Raw genomic sequence first — 11495 nt, 5'->3', positions numbered from 1 at the left:
GGGGGTGAAGTTACTGGGGCAGCGAGGGCATCACCCAGGTGATTGTGCCCCTGGGCCTTTGAAGCCCTCCCAGGCTTGGGCAGGGCTTTGAGGAGCTGCCCGTGGGAGGCCTAAAGGCCACGCTCCACCTCGAGTCTGCATGGAAATCTATGCTGATGTGACTTGTATTTAGGAGTTCCCTGTTCTCTGTGCTTTGTTTATTTAAAGATGCTCTTGAGGGATTCCAGCCAGGCTTTGCAGATACCGAGGGAAGGGCTTCTGTCTGGGCAGGGCTGGGGAGGGGCGGGCGCCCCAGAGAGCCGCCTGTCCAAACACGCCAGCCCGCGCCCCTATGTGCCCACCGAAGGCGCTCACCGTGTTCAGGTGGCCTCATCTCCCACAGGAGTGCAGCCTGGGGGACTGCACCCAGGACAGCACCAGCGATACGGACCCAGAGCAGAGCCAGAGCCCGTGGATGTGACCACCACCCTGAGATGTTCATGAAAAGGTGGAGTGGGGGAGACCATCGGTTTTCTTTATGGGAAAAGTGGAGACAGACTTGTTTGTGGGAGCCCTGGGTCCCTCCTGGCACAAAATGCCTCACCTGAGTACCCCTTGCTCTGGGGGTCCCAAGTTGGGGGGGTCCCTATTTTATGTGTCTCTCTGCCGCTGATCCTTTATCTGAAGCCCCTGCTATATAGGTTTCTTCTCTGTGGATCCCTGGTATGGGAATTTCCAGTGTAGGGGTCCATGGTACGGGGGTCTCTGTTCTGTGGACCCCTAGCCTGAGGTCCCTGTTTGGTGGGTCTCTAGTCTCAGGGGTCCCTGATCAGCTCTCCAGGTACCTGCTCTGCATCTGGGGGTCCCCAGTGTGGAAGTCGGTGATGGTGTCTCTCTTCATTGGGGGTACCGCCATTCTGCCACCGTGGTCTCCAGGACACCAGGCAGCCCCTCCTCCCTGCACTGGGGGTCCCCCATCCCAGGAACCCTCCCAGGGGCCACACTACTGACTCTCCTGTGGCAAGGCCAGCAGCATGAGTGACCAGGGTGTGTCCCCAGATCATCTGTGGAAGGATGTTGACAGCTAAGGCTGACACACAGCCTCAATTCCACAAAGCTCCCGAGTCCTTGCCAGACTTCAGTGACGCTATTATGGGTCCACTGAGTCTCCCTGGAATCCTCCCAGCGCTCCCTGAAACTTCCAGGAGCACACCCGCAGTCCCTGCCTCCCACCCCGCACCCTCAGGATTGGTACCAGCAGGTGACTTCAGTTGGTGCCCACAGAGCCTCGAGCCTGGAACTGCTCCACGGGGTTCTTGTGGACAAAGTGGGCCGTGGGCATATGGTCAGCAGGCCAGGCAGTGGGACTGGGAAGAGTCAAGGCTGAGTTATGGCTTCACTCCTTAGCGCGGCTGCCTGAGGTGTGTTCAGGAGCTGGCCTGGCGGGGCCGGGCTGCCAGGTTCCCCTGGGCCTCTAGGACAATCAAGCCACAAAGCACTCGGGACTGAGGCATCACCACCCAGCCCTTGTTCCAGTGCGTCCTCGCCTCCCCTCATGCTTGCCCTGTGTCTTCCTTAGGCCGCTGGCCTCCTGCTCTGCCTTTGTGTCGTCATGCGGTGAGCCCTCCACCATGGCCCCCTCCATGAGCTGTCTGGGGACGGGAGAGACCCTGCACACACACACACATGCACGCACACACGTGCACACAAGCATCCAGAGAGCCTTCCTTGTCTTCCCTTCCTTGGGTCTGGCTCCTCCGAGGGGCTGGGAGACAGCACACCTCCAAGGTGGGCTCAGCATAGGCTAACCATGCGTGCTTCTGGGTGACATGCCACTGAGTGTCCCCGAGCATGCTATGCCACCTTCTCAGGTGTGAGGATCTGTGTAATCACACCACTGTGTGTGTGCGCACGTGTGTTTGTGGGTATATCGGGGATGTATGGTCCCACCTCCCTATATGAGTGTGCCCGTGTCTACACATCCCTGTCCACATGTCTGTGTCCCCACAGCCCCACGTCTGCGCCCCCACACCTCTCGCGTGCACGTGTCCTGCCGGCCTGCCGTGCCCCCACCTGCCCCCCGGCAGCCGCCCAGCCCTGCCCGCCGCGCCATGTGTACACGGAGGCTTGTTTGCTCTGCCTTGCGGGCCAGGGGTGTGCTCGTAAATCGTGCAGTCGATGACACATTTATCCCTCCGGCGGCTGGCGGTGTGAATTTATGGCTGCCCCTCCCTCCCAGCTGAGGCAGGACAGGGGCCTGGACACCCCCATAGGCAAGCACCTACAGGCCACTCGGCCAACCAAGCTGTCCTGGGGCCACCAGGGCCAGGGCTGGGCCAGGAGGAACTCAGGGGCACTCTCGAGGTCTTGCCTGCTCAGAGACCCTGCAATTTTAGGGTGCTCAAGGCAGACGAGAGGCAAAGAGGCTGGGTCAGTTTGGCCCAGGGGAGGGCTGGGATGTAGGAGCTCCTAACCTGCCAGAGGCAGGAGGGCCAAGTGCTGGGCCCGACGTCTGACCCGTCTATCTGCCCTCCCACTCTGCACCTCAGTCTTCCCACCTATGAAATGGGACAGCAGCTTTACCGTACAGGACTGGAAGGGCCGCTCCCCTCAGGGGCGGAGTCAGCCCACCCACTGCTATGGGGCCCGTCGGAGGCATCGAGATTTGGGGGAAGACTGTGTGAAAGGGTGGGGACCTTGAGGACAGCTGGGGCTGCACATAGGGAGGGAGGAACGGTGACCATGGAAAGTCAGGGCAGGGAGGACCTCTCAGAGCAGACCTTCCCTCCTCAGCCTTGTAAAGATTGGGAAACTGAGGCCCAGGGAGGGGCAGGACCTCAAGACTCCAGTTCTTACTCCCCAGTGTGCAATGTGGGGGTCCCAGATTCAGCACCCCCTCCTGGGACGGTTTCCTTTGTCCTGTAAAGACTATGTGTGGGGGAGGGGGACAGCCAGCCGGGTCAGACAGGGCAGATGATGGAGCAAGTGGAGTGCCATCGGGGCCACAGCTGGGATGGGAGCCAACCAGGGGTGAGAGGCCGGGCTGCCTCCACTCTGTCCGTCTGTCTGTCTGTGTGTGGGGTCGGGTCTCCAGGGTACCCACTGTCGGCTCTCATGCTCTCCCCCACTTCTAGTCCCCAGCCCCCCCTTGCTGCCCGCCTGTCAGGATGAGCGATGGCCATGCCCCTCCCTGGGCCCTCGGCCCCAGGCCCGGTTCCCGCTCATTAGCCGCTGACACTGTTTGCTTTCCCGCCCGGGACGCCCACCCCCGTCACAGGCCATTTCTCCCGGCGCCCCCCACCCCCATGGGCCTGCCCGGGGGTCCAGGGTGCTGGGCAGGACCTGCATTCAGCTCCCAGAGTGACGGCCAGAAGGAGCCCAGCCCCACCCTCCTGCACACCCTGGAGGACATGCCCAGCCGTGTTGCAAAGCCAGGCCACAGCACAAGCGGGACTGGGCCATGCCACAGAGACTTGCTGGCTTTGTTGTGATACACAGTGTGGGTCTCTGATGACAGGCGCCAGGCTCACTCTCCCATCTCTGTCTCTTTCTATCTCTTGCCTCTGTTTCTGTCTTGGTCGCTCTGGGTCTTGGACGCAGCCCCTCCCATGGAATGACCACTGAGCCACCAGCCCCACGCAGAAGGCGCGGCCCTGACCTGGAGGCCTCTGTCCTCACAAGCAGCCGGATGCGCAGCCCAGGTCAGTGTGTGAGTTGGAGAGTGGCTCTGTGCTGCTAAGGCTGTGGGACGAAGGCAGGAGGCACCAATGGCCAGAGCAGAGATGAGGGTGCTCCCTGGGCCCGTCACCCCAGCTCCAAAGGGGTCCAAGCAGACGTCAGACCGGGGGGCTTGGCACCGGCTCGCTGCCAGAGCAGCCTTGGGGGGCATGTTGGAGGCTGCAGGCACTCCTCCCTCAGGCCAGCCAGTTGCTGGCCCCCCCACCCCTTCTCCACACCCGCCCCCCTCCCCAACCCGGGCCCAGTGTGGCCACAGCTGGGCGGCATCAGGGCCCGCAGGCCGGTGGCAGCTAGTCCTTCACTTAAAAATGTGTTTGTGATTTCGGCGGCGGAGCAGATAACGGTGACGAATGGCCAGCCTGCCCCACGGGGCCCCTAGCCCATCTGGTTTGACTTTGGCCTGTCGTAGGTGCCCTTGGGCCCCTAGTCCTGCCCTCGGGCAGTACCCTCAGAGTGAAGCCCGGGGGCCCGTGTGGACAGTACCTCTAACCTTGGCACGCACTGGTCCCTCTGCCGCCCAGTGAGTGTCCCCCCACGGCCATGGGCCTCCCGTGGCTGTGCCCCCTCGGGGCTACCCTACAGCACGTGGGGCCCGCAAGCATTTCTGCCGGCTGGGGTGTGCGTGGAGGCCGTGGCCCAAGCAGGCCCGCTTCCCCTCCATCGGAGGGGAGTAGCGGCCGCCCCTGCCTGGAAGGCGGCAAGAGCCGGGGCGCGAGTGATGGAGTGGCCACTGCAGAGGGCGGCGGGGCAGTGGGGTGGGGCCTGGCGGAGCCTGTCCCTTCAGGCAGTGCATGTGGTCATTGTCAGGAGCGGTTTCTGACAGGGCTCCCAACCTTCCCGCAGCCGCAGCAGCCCCCAGACCATCGATTATCTGGCCGGAGAGCAGCTTCCGGGTCCAGCCCCAGGCTCGGCCGGGGCCAGCGGGGTCGAGTCCCAGAGCCCTTGGTGCCAGCCCCTCCCACTCTCTCCCCTCAGGGCTTGCGGGGGTGGGCAGAGAGGCTGGGTGGGGGACACCTTCTGCCACCAGAGCCCCTGCTCCTCGCGAGCATCCCTCCCAGCGAGTACCCTGGGCCAGGTCGGAGTCCAGGCCCCTTGGAAGTGGGAGGACGTGTGGCCGGTTCGATGGGGTGTGGTCAGGGTCCACAAAGTTCGTGTGACCCAAGGGACACAGGCTCATGCATTGCTCAGTGAACCTTCCGGAGCCCTGCCCGCCCGGGTCACAGACAGGGGTTAGACCCCACCCTCCTCAAGGAGATAAGGGAGGTGGGGGGGGGGGCTTGGAGGTCCCCTCACTCACCTCAGGGGCCTGGGAGGGCAGAGAGGGATGGGGGAGGGCATTCCAGGCCCAGAGAGCCTGCAGGCCTGAGGAAGAGGAGGCAAAGGTGGCGGGATCACCCTGAAAGAAGCTGCCTGAACTGCTCTGTCCCAGAACTTCATCCTCAGGACAGCCCAGTCCCTACCCGTGTGGTGGGGACAGCTGGGGGAGGGGGAGGGGCGGTGCCGTGTCAGGACCCCAGCCCCCCTTCCCCTGTGGCAGGAAAATCCCTCTCCCTCAGTGTCACATTGTTGAGAATTAACTTTGTTGAAATAAAAATTGGTCTTGGTATTAACTCGGCCTCGAGGATTTTCTCCGGGATCCCGGAGGCCGCAGAGGGGTCAGACGCCCATTCCCAGAGCCGGCAGCCAGCTTGGGTTTCAGGGGTGCCAACGACCTACTAATCCTCCTGGCTGTAACTCTCCATCCTTCGGGGACACAACACCTGGTTCCTCAGGGCTGTGGGGGAGCTGCTCTGGCCCCTGCCTCCTCTGGCCCCAGCCATGAAGCAAGACGGTGTCGACAGTGTGGTCAGTGTGGACATCGGGGATCTGTCCCTGGACCCCCCCCCACCCCCAAGACTCTGCCTCCAATCCCTCCCACACCTCGCCGTGTCACTTGGCAGCCACTGTTGACAATCTATAGGACACCTCCACCTCCATGGGCTCAGCCTCACAGCCTTTTTGAGCCTCAGTTTCCCCCACCTGCAAAATGGAAGACTTGTCCCAGCCAAGGTGTGGGAGGCTCTGAGAACAGATAGGGCAGCCAGGTGGTCAGACATTCAGCAGTCGCCAAGTAATAACACAGTGGTGACCCTTCTGAGAGGGGAACGCCAGGTGTGTGGCTGGGTCTGGAATCCTCTAACGGGCACCGCTGGTGCACAGGCATTCAATGCCTCAGCCACAGACGAAAATCGGCACCCTGGGGTATGCATGGGATGGGGGGGGAGGGAGGTGAGGACAGAAACACAAGGTCTGTGGACACCACCCAGAGCTCTCCAAGACCCCCTGGAACTCCCAGGGAAGCAAGTAGACACTCATCCCATTCGGGCTACAAGAAGGATGGCAGCCACCAAAACGCTGTCTTTCTGCACCTGCACAGATCTGTGTGCATCGCTTTGAAAGCTGGGGGGGGGGAGTCTCGCTGCACCCCCATGGTCCCCTCTGGCTGGTGAGGTCCCCCTGGAGTCTTCCAGTCATCTGAAGTGCATGTATTCCTGCAGGGAGACCTAGCCCATGAACACAAGCAGTGGAATGAGGCAGGGGCCCTGTGGGGTGGGGGCCATGCTGGGCCCCCCCACAGCCTGATGGTGAGATCCTGCATCCTGGTGGCAAGGGAGTAGGAGATTTCCCAGCCGGTGGTCCCTTCACAGCCTCGCCCAACCACATCCCTAGCAGTGTGTTTTGGGGGGTGGGGTGCAGCCTGGGAACGGGGCTGGGATGGGGGCCTGGGAACAAGGCGGTGGCCCCCGGGGATGCTCGAGTGGGGCCAGCTGTTGCTGCCTGGCTCCAATTCCCGCTCTGCACTAGGCCGGTCCCCCGGGCCGAGGCCGGTGGTCTGCCTGGGAGGGAGTGGGCGGGCTATGGGGGCTGTGCCTTCCTCTGGGCGGCGGTCCCAGGGGTAGCAGAGGTAGGAGGGCATCACCCTCATGCTGAGTGGCAGAGCTGGCCGTCCAGGAGGGCTCTTCTGACCCCCCAAGCAGCAGGTCCCAAAGCCTCTGGGCACCAGACTCGCCCAGGTCCCCATCCCACCTTCACCGGGCGGCGGGGCTAACCAAGTGCCTGGGCCTGTGTTTGAGGCCCTCCAGGGCCCGCCCTCTCAGAGCCATCAGTTCTGTGGAGATGATGGGTCTGGCACCAGCCTGTACTGTCCAGGCTGGTCCTTCTGCTAAAGCTGGCCCTTAAGTCCAGGGAGCCTGCCCACCAGGACCATCATAGAACTCCTAGTCACCCTTCAAGACCCCACGCAAAGGGTCTGCTTCTGTCCCTGGGAAGCCACCTGGAATGCTGGGCCCAGCACCAAAGTGGTGTCACCACCTTTTCAAGACTTCCTCTGAGGGGCGCCTGGGTGGCAGAGCGGTTGGGCGTCTGCCTTCGGCTCAGGGCGTGATCCCAGCGTTTATGGGATCGAGCCCCACGTCAGGCTCCTCTGCTATGAGCCTGCTTCTTCCTCTCCCACTCCCCCTGCTTGTGTTCCCTCTCTAGCTGGCTGTCTCTATCTCTGTCTTATAAATAAATTAAAAAAAAAAAAAAAGACTTCCTCTGAGGGGCCAGGAGAACATGCAACTGTTAATCGGAGGGCTGTGAGTTTGAGCCCCACGTTGTGTGTAGAAATTACTTCAAAAAAAAAAAAAAAAAAAAGACTTCTCTCTAGCAGCCCTGCATCTGCCACAGGGTTGGACACTAGGATGGGGTACGCAGCTCCACTGCCACGAGCGAGAGGCTCATTTGTGGCTTTAAGGAAGCCTTGCTTCCCCTGGGCCTCAGTTTCCCCATCTGAACTGTCCTTGGGTGAAAGCATCCCCAGGTCCATTGGAGCCAGTTTGAGCTCTAGGGGGAGACAGGCTGCTGGGTCCTGGACCTCCAACTCACCCCAGGGCTCTGCGGAGGTTGGGGGCTCTGAAGAGGTGGGGTTTGATGTGGCCCACTGGGGATTCCCCCAGAGCAGGAGAGTAGGGGCCCAGCTGGCCCCCACCACTCAGGCTGGCTTCGGCTGAGGCCAAGGGGCAGGCAGAGTGGCTAATGGGGTGGGGGCCAGTGGGGGAATCTTCTTACTCCTGAAATCCCTCCCGCCTGCCTGGTGGCCCCCAGGGAAGCCCTGTGATGCAGGAACCTGATATTTTAAGACTTAAAGCAAATGTTTCTGGAGCCCGAGCTGTGTCAAGGCGCCCGCCCAGGCCTTGTGGGGGCAGGGCCAGCCCCCCTACCCTTACCCATGAACCAACCTGCCCCTTCCTGGACCGAAGTTTCTGGTGACTGGGGTTGGGGGTTGGTGAGGTGAGAACGCCCATGAGGGGTCAGAGCCGGGGGCCACTTCAGTGCCAAGGGTGGGGGCCCTGGTGTCAGCTCCCCACTCTGCTGTTCCCTCTCTGTTGGGCCTCTAGCACCATGTGAAGCCCGTAAGGAGCCCTGAACTCCTCTAGGGCTGGCTTTCCCTGATCTGGGAGCCCTGGGAACGGCACCAGACTGCCCTTCCCCACAGTCAGCAGGGCAGGCGAGTTGATGTGCTACTTTTGACCCACTAGCAGAACCACCTGGAGCCCAGGGCTGCTAGAAACCTGAAGCTTCCCAGAGCATGGAGCAGGAGATCTGGGGTGGATTGGCAATGCCTGCCTGGGGTGCAGGACTGAGAATGGGGATCTGTGCCTTGGAACTGGCTTTAAAAAGCAACAGGACAGAGTTTCTTCATCTCGACATGAGAAGGGACCCCTCACCACCTGAACAGTAGCGGGACCAGAAGCATGCCTCAGGCTGAGTAGAGCTGGCCAGGGCAAGGCCAGGCTCCAGGGCCCACCTGGGGACTCAGTGGTGCCATCTTCCTTCTGGAAGCTTCTTAGGGCCTTGAGGACTGGAGCACCATGGGTAGAGGAGCTGGGTGGGTGAGTGACAGCAAACGGAGGCTGGGGTCCCCCTGGGGCAGACGAGGATTAGGGCCTAATCTCTAAGAAATGTTTGGGGGCTGGGCCAGCCAAGGCCTAGCTGGGAATGTGGGGGAGCACAGGGGCAGTTGCTCTGGTGATTCTTCCAGGGTAGGCCGTCGTAACCACCCCAGCCAACTGGGCCCCCAGCCCTCAAAGCACCTGTGGCTGAGTCCCTGATCTGGTCTCAGTTGGTAGGGCTTGGCCACATCCCCACCCCTGAGCCAGCAAGCCTATTCAGAGCCATGAGCCTCCCCGGGGGCCATATTCACCATTTTACAGATGGGGAAACTGAGTTCCAGAGAGGGGGCAGCCCGTCCAGGGTCAGAGGGAAGACCTACAGCCATCCCTGCTGTACAGAATCCTTCCCCCGAGTCTGTCCCAGTCCCCAAAGCCCCGTAATCTCTGCCCATAGGAGGGACAGGGTTCTGGCCGCTGGGCGTACAGGACAGACCTCAGTAAATCCTGGTATCCTGCCTCGGCGGCCTGGATGCTGCTTGCTCACCCTGAGTCCCAATTCCCCGCAGGGCCTTGGTGGGCAACATCAGGCTGTGCTTCTCGCTTGCCCTTCTGCCCTGGTGAACTCCTATGCCCCCTCAAAACCCATGAGGGTTTGAACCATGAGCCCCAAATGGCACACACACTCCCAGCCCCATCTTCAGCTGTTAATTCCTCCTTCCAGTGGGAGTTCTGTGCCTCATGCCCCACTGGGAGCCCACCAGTCCCCCTCTTTGGCAGTCCCAGTCTTGACCTTGCCTCCTCACCTCAGTGGACAGGCCACCCTCACTGCTAGGCCTGGATTCATGCTGTCAGGAGAGACACACTAGGTCACAGTGCCTCAGTTTCCCCAACTCTGAAATGGAGATGGTGAGTGTCTAGTGGGTGATGAGCCCTGGGTATCCTGACTGAATGCTCGGGGGGAGATCGGGGGGGCTGCCCAGAGGAAGGACAGCTGCTGGAAGTGTCTGAGAGTGGTGCCCACAGCGGGGCCCAGATGCTCTCCCTAATTCCCTTGTCTGGCTAGCTGCTCAGGGCCCTCTCTCCAGGTCCCTGCTGTCTGCAGGCAGACACCTGACTAATGATGGCCCTGCCAGGCTTGGGACCGGGGGACTGTGTCCACTAGGGCTGAAGCTTGCAGAGCAGCCCCTCCCAGGCTGCCCCGAAGCCGTTGACTCTAGTGGTTACGGCCCGGCACCCGACCACCACTGCTGCCATTAGAATTGGGGCCACACCACTCAGTGCTGCTGCATCTCAGCCCTTCCTTCCATTCCTTGGGCCTCAGTTTCCCTACATTGATCTGGGAGAAGGGCAAGTGGGCAGAATTTAATTGGGAAGAGGAGAGGGCATCCCAGGCATTTTGGTCAGGGGTTCGAGGAAGATGAGGTGGGCCATGTGGCATGGGGGGCCAGGAGGCAGGAGGAAGACCCCCAGCAGCCCCCTCCAGAGGTACAGAGAGGCCTAGAGCTCCACCCGCAGGAAGCGGAGGAGCCTGGATTTAAACCGAAGGCAGAGGGATGCCATGTGGGTGGGAGGTGCCTCCCCCAAGAGCTCCACACTCTGGAGCCTCGAGCCACTGCCCACTGCCCCTGTCCCCACTGTCCCCACACACAGAGTGTATTACTCAGGCCTCTCCAAGGAAGGCTGAGGGGGCCAAGAACAAAAGCTAGGTGGTCATTAGGAACCTTCTCCCAGCCCTGACCCTCTGGGTCCCCTCCCTAACCTGCAGCCAGGCCAGAGGGTGAAGGCAGATGGGTTCAGGACAGACCTCCTCCTGGAAGCCCATGTGGGAGACCCCCATGGCTCAGGGTGGAGCAGGTAAGGACAAGAAGGTGACAGCAAGGCGGGTCCAGGGATGGCCTTGCACTCAAGTCTGATCCCTTCGCTCAGCCACACCTCTGCCAGGGCCCTCTGCTCCTATCCCCACTCCCCACCCCCACCCCCACCCATTCCCAGGCCCCTAGCCCTACTGGGGCATCCAGGCTGCAAACCAGAAAAACTAGACGAAGAACAAACAAGCCCACACCGCAGCCGCAGCCGCTACCATGTCCAGCATCAGCAGGGCCAGGGAGCTGGGGCTTGCCTTTCTGGGGGCCTGAGAGTCAGGCCGGGAGGGGTAGTGGGACAGGGGGTGCAGATCACAGTCCACACTCTGCAGCCGGCACCCAGCCTCCCCAGTCCGCCCCCTCCTGCGTCCCCACCCAACCCCTCCCATTCCGGGCACCACCCCCCTGTGCTGGCCCAGCGATTTCCCCAGGACAGGCTTTCTCCTCAACGACCCGCAACGCAAGAACTGAGAACTGCAAAGCTCAAAGCTTGCTGTCCTGGGTGAAGTGCACTGCTTATGAGGCGTGAGGTTCTCATCACTAGGGCACGTGAGGAGGGCGGGAAGACTGCAGCCAGGCGGCTAGAGTGGGGACGCACAGGATGAGGGTATGGCCAGTTTCCCCAGGTCCTTTTCAGACAAGAGTCTCTGGACCCAAGACTCCTTCCTAGAGCCCCAGGTTCCAGAATTCTGACCTCCGGGATGGCGGCATGTCATGTGGCCAGCACAGTGCCGGGCACATTGTAGGTGCGGGACAAATACTCATTTATTCAATCAACAAACACCCCAGTGGGGTCCAGGAGCAGCTGGATGTCTTGACCAGCCTTGCCCTTCCATGTCACTTCTGAGGGTCAGGCCAGGCCACCGGACCCCTGTGATGCCTCAGACAGGCCTCCCCACCCCAGCACCTGCCACTCCCACCCCACTTCCCTTGCCTGTGACTTCAGTCAAGCAGGGGAGAAACTCCTGATCTGTATTTAAGTAACTGGGATGACCACAGTGGA

At 61.5% G+C, this 11495-nt stretch overlaps 1 long non-coding RNA gene across 1 annotated transcript in view; it reads left to right on the top strand.

The window, feature by feature from the left end:
- Positions 1–4693, top strand: part of LOC109489832 — a 7127-nt gene extending 2434 nt beyond the window's left edge. Inside the window, exons 2-4 of the long non-coding RNA XR_002142964.2 lie at positions 383–487; positions 3580–3680; positions 4561–4693. This is a non-coding gene — a long non-coding RNA (uncharacterized LOC109489832). The remainder of the gene's footprint in view (positions 1–382; positions 488–3579; positions 3681–4560) is intronic.
- Positions 4694–11495: the final 6802 nt, after the last annotated feature.

The sequence above is a fragment of the Ailuropoda melanoleuca genome, chromosome 14 (assembly GCF_002007445.2).
Source record: "Ailuropoda melanoleuca isolate Jingjing chromosome 14, ASM200744v2, whole genome shotgun sequence".
Classification (NCBI taxonomy): domain Eukaryota; kingdom Metazoa; phylum Chordata; class Mammalia; order Carnivora; family Ursidae; genus Ailuropoda; species Ailuropoda melanoleuca.
Note: the sequence above shows the minus strand (reverse complement) of the source record. Positions and strands in the feature narration are given on the sequence as shown.